General features: G+C 55.7%; 1 long non-coding RNA gene across 2 annotated transcripts; it reads left to right on the top strand.

The window, feature by feature from the left end:
- Positions 1-4450: 4450 nt before the first annotated feature.
- LOC137674226 (uncharacterized) lies at positions 4451-10797 on the top strand. Of its 2 annotated transcripts, none has more exons than XR_011049805.1 (2): positions 4451-4967; positions 10605-10797. It is a non-coding gene; the product is annotated as an uncharacterized lncRNA (long non-coding RNA). The 2 variants fall into 2 exon arrangements; XR_011049804.1 differs by having other exon boundaries at positions 10596-10797.
- Positions 10798-11362: the final 565 nt, after the last annotated feature.

Genomic DNA, 11362 nt, shown 5'->3' with positions numbered 1-11362 from the left:
TACATCAAGGAGTCCGTGCTCCACGTTACACTTAACCTGCTCTGCTGCGCTGTGCTGCACGTCCGGCCTGTCTTTCAGGCTGTGTTGGGCTGCACAAACCCCTTGGCTGCAGGACAACCTCAGCAGCTCCTTGGAACAGAGGAGCCTGTGGGCAGCTCCCACTCAGGGCTGGTTATGATGCCACCCGCACGGCCTTGCCTTTGCCTAACAGTGCAGCAAGAAGTTCTCATGTGAACACCTTTTAGGAGTATAGTGGTTTTCCTGTAAGTAAATTGTAGAATAGCTTGAACGACCAAAAAGGAGGAGCTTCTCTGCATGAACGGGATCTGCACAACGCTGTGGGAAAACCCATCCAGGATCCCTCTGATGCTACGCTGCGTCAGACAAGGGGTATCCAGATCCTGTAGGGACATAAGATTTACTCACTATCGATATTCCTCTTCTTATCCGGTGTTATTAAAACAACTATTTTATTAAGCCATTGGTTGTAAGGCATTTCTTATGGAGACCCAGAAGGAAACCTCCACAGTCCCACCCCCCCACCCTGCCCCGATCTTCTCCCACCACCACCCTCCCCATCACAGAACACTATGACAGTCTCTTCCTTCGTAACCAATACACAGCCACACTGTGGATAGGAGCAAAGGGCTTTTAGCTGCGTATCCCACCTCTAACAGTGTCCGCGAGCTGAGAGAGAAGAAAGAAATCTAGAAATAGATGGCTTTAATCCCAGACTTCAATGGAAGCCCTCAGAGTTCCCAAGAGGAAGGCTGCATTGTTTTCACTTGATAACCATTCATGGGTTCTTCTTCACAAATACCAATGAGCATTTTTTTTTTTAAGTTGTGCAGTTTTCTGGAATACACACCACCAGTGAATTCCACAAGTTTGCTTATATGAAAAAAAAAATTACATGAAAAATAACTTCAGTTAGTGTCTTCCAGGTTTGAGTGGGGTGAAATAACTCCAATTAATATTTTCCAGTTTGGGGTAGTGGAGACTACAGTGAAAGGAAAGTTTAGCTGGCCTGCTGGCCATGCTGCTGGGGATGCCAATTAGGAAAGGGAAATATTTTGCCACATGAAGTTCAACCAGGCCAAGTGCAAGGTCCTGCACGTGGATCAGGGCAATCCCAAGCATAAATACAGGCTGGGCGGAGAATGGATGGAGAGTAGCCCTGAGGGGAAGGACTTGGGGATGATGGTTGACAAGAAGCTCACCATGAGCCAGCAATGTGCGCTTGCAGCCCAGAAAGCCAACCGTATCCTGGGCTGCATCCCCAGCAGCATGGCCAGCAGGTCGAGGGAGGGGATTCTGCCCCTCTGCTCCGCTCTCGGGAGACCCCCCCTGCAGTGCTGCATCCAGCTCTGGGGCCCCCAACAGAAGAAGGACATGGAGCTGTTGGAGCGAGTCCAGAGGAAGCCACGAAGCTGATCAGAGGGCTGGAGCCCCTCTGCTGTGGAGACAGGCTGAGAGAGTTGGGGCTGTTCAGCCTGGAGAAGTAAAGGCTCCGGGGAGACCTTCTAGCACCTTCCAGTACCTGAAGGGGCTACAGAAAAGCTGGAGAGGGACTTTTTACAAGAGCATGGAGTGACAGGACAAGGAGGAACGGTTTTAAACTGACAGAGGGGAGATTTAGATGAGATATTAGGAAGAAATTCTTTCCTGTGAGCGCGGTGAGACCCTGGCCCAGGTTGCCCAGAGCAGCTGTGGCTGCCCCCTCCCTGGCAGTGTTCAAGGCCAGGTTGGATGGGGCTTGGGGCGCTGACCCCCCATCCCAAAGGTGGCCCGGAGCGCTGCTCCTGCTCGCGGGGCGGGCCAGGGGCTGGCGGGGACGTGTCCGCCCGGCGCCGCAGCAGCTCCCGGCGGGGCCGCGGGGCCGGGAACGGAGCGGGAGCGGGGCCGGGAGCGGGGCGGGAGCGGGGCCGGGAGCGGGGCCGGGAGCGGAGCGGGAGCCGGGCGGGAGCGGGGCGGGAGCGGGGCGGGAGCGGGGCGGGGCCGGCCGTCCCTCCGGCCCCCGGCCGCCGGCAACGCCGCTCGAATCGGCTCGGATGTTCTCGGCGGGGCTGGGCTGTGTTCGGCTCAGCTCGGCTGTGCTCGGCTCGGCGGGGCCGCTGAGGGCAGAGGCCAGGCCAGGGGCAGCTCCGGTCCGGCCTCCCCGGGGCCGGTGCCTGCTCCGGCCCCTGCCCATCCCCGCAGCCCTGGCCGGCGGCTCCAGGCTGCCTCGCCCTGAAGGTTAGAGGGGAAGCTCTCAGGAGGGGCCCGAACACGAGTCCGTGCGGGCCAGGAGGTGCGAGGAGCGTTCCCATCCCTGCTCCTCACGGAGGCCAGAGAACACCGCCTGGTGCAGCCGGCCTCCGTCATGGGCTCCCTGCGCCTGGGGCCCTTCCTAAGGCTGCATCTTTGTGCGGTGATGGAGCAGGAGAGGAACTTAAAGGCTGACAAAGGCATGAGGAAGATGAGGATGGACGTGAAGAGGTTTCACGAGCAAGGAGCCTTTCCCCGCTGGGCAGGTAGGAACATCTAGAGGATGGGGCCAGACTCTTCTCAGTGGTGCCTAGGGACAGGACAAGGGACAATGGGCACAAACTGAAACACGGGAATTTCCATCTCAATATGAGGCAAAACTTTACTGTGAGGGTGCCAGACCCTGGCACAGGCTGCCCAGGGAGGGTGGGGAGTCTCCTTCTCTGGAGATAGTCAAACCCCGCCTGGATGCGACCCTGTGCAACGTGCTGTGGGTGACCCTGCTTTGGCAGGGGGTTGGGCTGCATGATCTCCAGAGGTCCCTTCTGACCCCAGCCAGTCTGGGATTCTGTGATCTCTGTCGAGCGGGGCGCTGCAGCGTGTCTTGTTAAAGCCATGTCAGGTTGGCGGTTGCCAGCACAGCCCTGCACAAAAGACAGAGCACAGCAAGGTGGCGAGCGGTCGCCAGCAGCTGCACACAGGGTGTGGGAGCGAAGGGGCGCAGCGGAGATCAGAGAGGCCTCGAGCGTCCTCTCCACGGGCCCCTGCCTGCACCAGGCTGCGCAGCCCTAGCTCCCTCACCCTGCCCTCTTCCTCTGAGACTCTTCCAGGGTGAGTGAAAAGGCAGATGTTTCTTCTCAGGCTCACCACTAGATGGGCCCCGCATCCTTGCTGTCCCTGGGACAGGTTCTCCTGCCCAGGCAGCAGCAGCAGAAATAGGGCTCCTGGCTTTCACCAGGCTTTAGGGGGAAGAAGGAGGACTAAAGGAGAAACGGGAACATGCGTGGACCTGCCTCACATGGAGACAGGTCTGGAGCCCTCAACAGGAATGCTTTGACTCTGATTTGCACAGAATGCAGCAGAGTGGTGTAGGAGGGGTCAGGTTACTAATTTAACCCCATTACAATCAAGGGCCCCCTCCTCTGAAGTGCATCAGATTTGGCTGGAGCAGCTGCAGGAGTTGCTCTCCTATGCTGTCTCCCTGCCATGGGCAGGGAGCGATCAGTTCCCTTGGCACTGTGGCCCTCCTGGCCCTCGACACAGCCTGCTGCACGGCTGCAAAGTTTATTCCCTCCACAGTGCAATGACCCTGCAAAGCAAAGGAGAAGCAGCTTTGAGCAAGGCAGTGTGGTGCAGTGGGTAGAGCAGCTGCCTGGGATGCGTGGGGTTGACTGGGGCACAGCCCATCAGTCACATCCCACTGTAACATCTCTGTAGGTCAGGGATACCATTTGCTGTGGGATATAACTGTAAGTAATAAGATCGCTGCAATTATTTTGCTGACTCAGTCCAGGAAACCCTAGGAAAACCCCGAGAGCAACCCTTCCTGGTGCCTCAGTTTCCCCTGCTGTGAAGAGCTGCTGATAACCTGCCTCTCTCCCTGCGTGCCTTCCAGCTCAGGGTTTACCATAACTGTTCATACTATTCATCCCACCGGGCTTTCCCAAGCCCAGCTAGACTTTCTAGGACACAATCCAGCCGAGGTTTGTTGGATTCCTGCATCCCCAGGCATCCTCCATACCCTGCAAGCAGTTCTGGGGAGGTGAGGCTGAGCAGGGGGTTGTTTGAGTGAGCGGTACGAGCCAAGGGTTTCCTCTGCCTCTCCAGAAAAGCAAGCCAGAGCACTTTTTGGTCTCACCGTGATTCTCTGGAGCTCTGAGGTTGGGGTGAAAGTCCCTGTCAGATGGACCAAGCCCCAGAGTTCCTACAGCCACAGGCTTACAGGGTCCAGAGCTCAACTGAGCACTTTGCACTAAATGAAGGTGAAATCCCGCAGAGAAAGGGTGCTGATCAGTTTGTGGGGTAACCTGCTTTGGGAATCAGCCAGAGTTGGGTTCTCCATCTCACCCTGAGTAATGTGATTCAGCAAACAGGGCTGCAAACACCCCAGGCAGCGTGGCTTCCCTGTTTGGGCAAGGGAGGCCGGGGTAGCTGGGGAAAGAGCTGACCTGGGACAAAGGCACTTTTCTTTCCCAGGCGGTGTGCCCAGCGCCAGGCAGCCTGTTCCCACCCCCAGCCCCGGTCAGTGGCATGTGAAGCGCTTGCCGGACTCTGGACGTGCCGGGGAAAGAAGCAACAGCTGCAGGGGCCATTTTGCTGCCTCAGGAGCTGTGACAGCGCCCGGGAGCCAGGCCGGAATCTAAATTTAAACTCATGCTGTGTGTGTTTGTACATGCGAGCACAGGCTCCAGCCCCCACTCACCCACGGCCTCCCCCAGTGTGCGGGGGAGACAGGCTCCACAAGAAGGGAGATCCAGAGGAGCTCCAGCTGGCTGGGACCCGGGGAAGGGGGGCTCGGCCGTGGGGCAGGAGGGGAGAAACGGCTAGGGGAGAAACACCATGGAGCCTGCCTCTCCTCAGGGTGACGTGAAGAGGAGGCAACAGAAAGAGAAGTCCAAGAAGCCGGTGCCGCCAGCAGCCCCCCAGCCAGCCAGGGCTCTGTTCTGCTTAACCCTGCAAAACCCACTGCGGAAGGCGTGCATCAGCATCGTGGAGTGGAAGTATCCTTCTGGCTGCGCGGGCTTGGGAGCACGCGTGTGTGTGTAAGCCTGTGAGCAGGGGTGCTGGGGAGCAGGACCCCGTGGGCTGCAGGCAGGAGAGCTGTCAGCCCGCTTCAAGCCTGTGCTGGCCGTCTCGTCAGCTCTGTGAAAGGCAACGAGGCGCTCGGCGAGCCCCAGTAGGATGCACTGGCAAAGGCAATGGCTGTGCAAACTGGGGGTGTGAATAGGCTTGTGGGGGAAGCTGGCGCTGAGAAGTGGGTCAGGCCAGGGGGACCTTTGGTAGGGTGGTGCAGGGACAGGCAGGGACAGCCTGGGTGGCAAGGGACTTGTGGGAGTGAACATGTTTTGTGCTGGCAGGAGCTGTGCTGGGGAGAAACGGGACAGCCCGCTGGGAGGGGAGAGGGTTTGGCATGTGAGGAAGGGGCACAGTGCCCACCCCGGGCTGGGGATGGGGCCAGGCAGAGGAGGAGGGCCAGACTGGGGCAGCGGGACCTGAGGATGGAGCTGGGGACAACAGGCTGCCCCAGGGGAGAGGTTTGGGGGTGGGTAGCGAGACCACGGCGAGCTGCTTGGGATGGCTCTTTGTGTGTGTCAGTGCTTGCCTGATCCCGCAGCTGCTCCCTGCTCTGGTGGTGGGGACTGGCCAGCATCCCCTGAATCCTTGCTGACACTGTTGCCCTCTCAGCCCCCCTTTCCCAACGCCTTGTTCACGTGTATTTTATGAAAGGGAAGAGGATGGGAGATGAAACGTTTCACTCTGGCTTCAGCAAAATATTTGGACTCGAGCAAAAGTGGTGGAATCTGGGGATGTTTCCAGCAAATCCAGTTCTTGCAGCCCAGCTTTCCTCATTTCAATTGCTGAACCTCTCCGCATGTTCCTGGCCTTGGCAGGATCATCCCAGCCGTGGGCAGGCTTTGCTCCTCTTGGAGATGGCTTGGTCTCCTAAGGGCTGCAGCACCAGACCCTGCCCTTAGGAAAGGCTGGTTGTGTTGCTGTCCGTGTAGTGCCGTGGGGACGACAAACTGTGCCCCCATGGTGCCAGAGATGCCATCTTGTCCAAAGCCCAGGGTGCCCGTTTGCAGGCACTCAGGGCATGCTCACACCTCTGGTGGGGCTGTGCTGGCCGTGCATTTTGAGCCCTTCTTCCTTCCCCCCAAAGGGGCTCTCTGTCCTACGAGGAGAGGGAGCAGAGCCAAAATCGGGGAATTCTCCGTTTCTGCTTCTCTGGCGTGAGGACGGGGTTGTTCTGCAAGCACACGGAAGGGAACTGTGTCTGTGTCTTAAATAGGCACCGAGTATGGCAGAAACTTGTGCGTACGCCCTAGTGGCAGGGGAAGAGCTGGAAATAGGACTTACATCTTCCAACACGCTCAAACGCATTCCTCCTCCTGGGCCAAGGCGTGCCAGAGGGAGCGTGTAGCACGGTGGGGGTCTTTACCACATTGGTGCCATGGAAGGGGAGTGTGGAGGGGAGAGGTGGGTGTCCCACCAGGAAGGTTGCAGGCACGGGTGGTTCTGACCTGTGTGGGACAAATGATCCAGGGCATCGGGTTTCTCCAGCCCCTGTCTTGCGCCCGGCTGTATTTATACCCAAATGCAGCTGGCTGCCCTCGTTCAGGGATCAGGGTTTGCAAGGCATGACAGGGTCGTGCCAGGTCCTGCGGGTTGTTACGGGCTTTAGGGCCGGACAAGCTGCCAAGGGGAGATTAGCTGTGACCATTTTCTTTGGGGATACCTGACATCTGGGTTCAGTATGTGTCAGGGCCCGAGTTAGATTCTGGGCTCTGAGAAGGTTCTTTGCAATCCCAGAGGGCGACATTAAGACACAAACGAGGTCAGATGCTGCCACTCAGACCGCTTTAGTGAACAAGAGGGCAGAGAGAAAATGAAGCGATAGGAAAGGTAGGAAGTGAGAGGAGAAAACTAAGCAGGAGAGAGGAGAGAGCAGCAGGGTTAGTCACCACCACGGACCCAGCGGTGTTCTGTCGGTCCTCTGTTGATTCTCAGCAGTCGGAGGTGGGCACGCATGTGGTGGGGCAAAAACAGTCTCTTTTATAGAGAATTTTTTCAGAGTCATGCTGACGTGGAGCCGCCAGTCACAGTTCCGTTTCCCGTGCCGTAGGATTGGCCCATTGCCAGGCTGTCGCCCGACATCCCAAATGTGTCTCTCCAGAGGGGCTGGAGGGCTGCAGGGCAGAGACGTCACTCACCCCTAGTCAGCGACTAACTTCTTGCCTCAGAAAATGTCGTATATGATTGCAAACTTTGAGACATTCATCTGCCATTTTGTGGTCCCCCACACCACCCTGTGGCTCAAAGTTTGCTACGTCGTCTCAGGTCGCTGTCTTCAGGATCCCGTGGTGGTGGGAGAAGAAAAGGATAGTATAGCAGGAAAAGACCATTTAAACATACAACTTTTTACAATCAGTTGGCTAGAATCCTAAAATTGTAAACAATCAACAAGTTCAAACAATTTGTACAATAGATGGCTTCGGTTGGCATATCCGATGCCACCCGGTGATGAGGTAGGTACAAGTTGCATAGTGTTAACAGTGACAATACACAATAAGAACAACAACATTACACAACCGCATAACATATTAAAACAGAATGTGCTTAATCCACTGGGCACTTGGAAGTCATGAAAAGAATACTACACGAAGGCAATGCCTCTTTGTTTCATCGTTTAACAAATATGTCAATCGACAATTTGTCAGACAGAAATAAATTCAAACAAAATTAGTCTTCAGACATTAGTTTAAAATACTGCTTATTGCTTTTTCAAACAGAAAGTTGTAGGCAAACATAGTATTTATCTCTCTCATGAAAGTTAGTATTGAAAAATGTGGCAGTCCTCATACGGAAATTTGTATTTTAACAATAAAGCAAACTTAAAGATAGTGTTTCACACAACAAATAAAACAAGACATGCTTACATCGCGGGTGGACAGCTTCGTCCACCATCTTGATATGTATCTTAACAGTCTTGGCAAATATTTAACAGTATCTTAACAATCTAAAGAGCAACTATCTCAAGAGAATAGAAACTTAACAATATAAACGTATCCCAGGCCATGTTGGAGGTTTATGACTCTGAGGGATCAGAAGAATGAGGTGATTGTCCACAATTACAAACACAAGGCGAATGACAATTACAGGATAAATTATAACTGCTACGGTCAAAGATAACAAAAAAAGCTTCTACAAATACATCAGCAGCAAAAGGAGGGTCAAGGAGAGCCTCCACCACTTGCTGAATGAGGAGGGTAGTGTAGTGTCAGGGGATGAGGAAAAGGCAGAGGTGCTCAATGCCTTCTTTGCCTTGGTCTTTAATGTCAAGACCGGTTGTCCTCAGGAGACTCGGCCCCCAGAGCCTGAAGTTAGGGACGGGGGGCTGTGTGAACCTCCCGTCATCCAGGAGGAGACAGTTAGTGACCTGCTGTGCCAGTTGGACACCCACAAGGCTATGGGCCCGGATGGGATTCACCCCAGAGTAATGAAGGAACTGGCAGATGAACTTGCCAAACCACTCTCTATTATCTACCGGCAGTCCTGGTTAACTGGAGAAGTTCCAGCTGACTGGAAATTAGCAAACGTAACGCCCATCTACAAGAAGGGCCGGAAGGATGATCCAGGGAACTATAGGCCTGTCAGCCTGACCTCGGTGCCAGGCAAGGTGATGGAACAGATCATCCTGAATGCCATTACACGGCACATGCAGGACAATCGGGGCATTGGGGCCAGCCAACATGGATTCATGAAAGGCAGGTCCTGCTTGACCAACCTGGTCTCCTTCTATGACAAAGTGACCCGCTTAGTAGATGAGGGCAGGGCTGTGGCTGTAGTCTATCTAGACTTCAGTAAGGCATTCGACACCGTCTCCCACAGCATCCTCCTAGACAAACTAGGTGCCCAGGGCTTGGATGGGTGGACTCTTCAATGGGTTAAAAACTGGCTGGATGTCCGAGTCCAGAGAGTGGTGGTGAATGGGACAAAGTCCAACTGGCGGCCGGTCACTAGCGGTGTTCCCCAGGGCTCAGTTCTGGGGCTGGTGCTGTTCAATATCTTTGTAGATGATCTAGACGTAGGGATTGAGTGCACCCTCAGCAAATTTGCAGATGACACCAAGCTGGGTGGGAGTGTGGATCTGCTGGAGGGTAGGAAGGCCCTACAGAGGGATCTGGACAGGTTAGATAGATGGGCCGAGATGAACGGCATGAGGTTCAACAAGAACAAGTGCCAGGTCTTACACTTTGGCCACAACGACCCCATGCAGCGCTACAGGCTGGGGGAAGAATGGTTAGAAAGCGGCCTGGCAGAAAGAGACCTGGGGGTGCTGATCGACAGCCGGCTAAACATGAGCCAGCAGTGTGCCCAGGTGGCCAAGAAGGCCAATGGCATCCTGGCCTCTATTAGGAATAGTGTAGACAGCCGGTCTAGGGAAGTGATCATCCCTCTGTACTCGGCACTGGTGAGGCCGCACCTTGAATATTGTGTCCAGTTCTGGGCCCCGCACTTCAAGAAAGATGTTGGGGTGTTGGAGCGAGTGCAGAGGAGGGCAACCAAGCTGGTGAAGGGTCTGGAGGGTCTGACCTATGAGGAACAGCTGAGGGAGCTGGGGTTGTTTAGCCTGGGGAAGAGGAGGCTCAGAGGTGACCTTATTGCAGTCTACAACTACCTGAAGAGAGGTTGTAGTGAAGTGGGAGTTGGCCTCTTCTCCCAGGCAACTAGCAACAGAACAAGAGGACAGAGGTCTTGTCTTCGCCAGGGGAGGTTCAGGTTGGACATTAGGAAGAATTTCTTTTCAGAAAGGGTTATTGGACATTGGAAGGGCCTGCCCAGGGAGGTGGTGGAGTCACCATCTCTGGATGTGTTTAAGAAAAGACTGGACATGGGACTTAGTGCCATGGACTAGTTGACATGATGGTGTCATGGCAATGGTTGGACTGAATGATCCCAGAGGTCTCTTCCAACCTCATTGATTCTGTTGATTCTGAGTAGCGGTGGTGGAAGCGAAAGGATAGCAAGGGCAGGGGCAGACCCATTAGAGCACAAGTCCCGAGACATCCCCAGCTGCACCCACTGCCTTCAGCAGAGCCAGCTGCACAGGCGGACACTCCACCCAAGCAACGTCTTTATGTCGTGGAGAACCAGGGACGCACGGTGGCTAAAGGCGTCGGGCAGCAACGTCGCTCCATCCTGTGGCCTGCTGGCAGGCTGGACAGTGTCACCTCCTCCCAGCAGCACAGCGAGCCCCTTGTCTCCCGGTGCGCTCACGCCTGCCAGGAGGAAAGCAGGCAGAGCAGACAGCAGGAGCTCACTGGGGCTGCACACCCGATGCCCCGAGCACAGGAGCACCTCCCTGGCCTCTCTGTCAGCGCAGAGGGAAGGGAGACTGAGCCCCAGCCGGGCCGGCATGCAGAGGACACCCGGTCCCTTGACCCAGCCCATGTCCCCACCCTCCCCAGCAGCCCCGGGACCAGCAGCCAGCCTCTCATTTCCACGGTCACTCCCACCCACTTGCAGGTGCTTGTTCCTGAGCAGGAGCATGGCTGGCAGGGGGACATACATTGAGTGCGTTGTCCCTCTTTAACACCCTCTCTTCCTTTTGCCTCTTTCCTTCACAGAAGGCACAGCTTCCCAGAGCCTTTTCATGCATCAAACTTGTTGTGAAGAGCAACCGGGGATACCCAGCGTACACCTGCATTTATCGAGTGCAGGTTCATGGGAAGATGGCAAAACCAGAAAGCCTCAACTGAAACCACAGGGAAAGAAGGAGGAGAGGCAGAAAAGAGAAGGCAAAAAGAAATAAAAGGCTTTGGCAATGCAGATCGGTGTTGAATATTTGTCTCCAAAGTGGGGTGCACAGGAAGGTCCATTGAGGGGAGGGCGGGAGGGTGTGGACAAGGTTCGCAATTCTACTTATTTTTTGCTTAAAAACGAGCCAGATACTAAGCATTCCTAAGATCTAATGCAGGGAGGAGAGGCCCAGCCTGGCACTGCCCCTAGACGCCCCCGCACGCGGCCCCAGCCCAGCGCACGCAGCAGGGCCTGGCCTCCCTCCCCAGGGGCAGACTGCCCCGGCCCAGGGCAGGCTCCGCAGGAGCTCTCCCAGGAACCCGCCCTCTACCTGACTGCTCAGCCAATGGCGTCCGCCCAGCGGTGATGGGCAGGGCCCCCCGCCAGCCACTGCAGCGCCCTTCTCTGGCCCCTCCCCGCTCCGGCCCCGCTGCCATGGCCCCTGGGTGGGCTGCAGGCGGGGGGTGCGGGGCGACCCACAGGCCTTGGGACAGCTCTTGGGGCTCCCAGGGCCGGGGCTGGGGAGCTGCTCCCTGCATTAGATCTTAGGAATGTTTCATATCTTGCTCGTTTTTAAGCAAAAAATAAGTAGAAT

This window comes from Nyctibius grandis, chromosome 27 (genome assembly GCF_013368605.1).
Source record: "Nyctibius grandis isolate bNycGra1 chromosome 27, bNycGra1.pri, whole genome shotgun sequence".
Lineage (NCBI taxonomy): Eukaryota > Metazoa > Chordata > Aves > Nyctibiiformes > Nyctibiidae > Nyctibius > Nyctibius grandis.
Note: the sequence above shows the minus strand (reverse complement) of the source record. Positions and strands in the feature narration are given on the sequence as shown.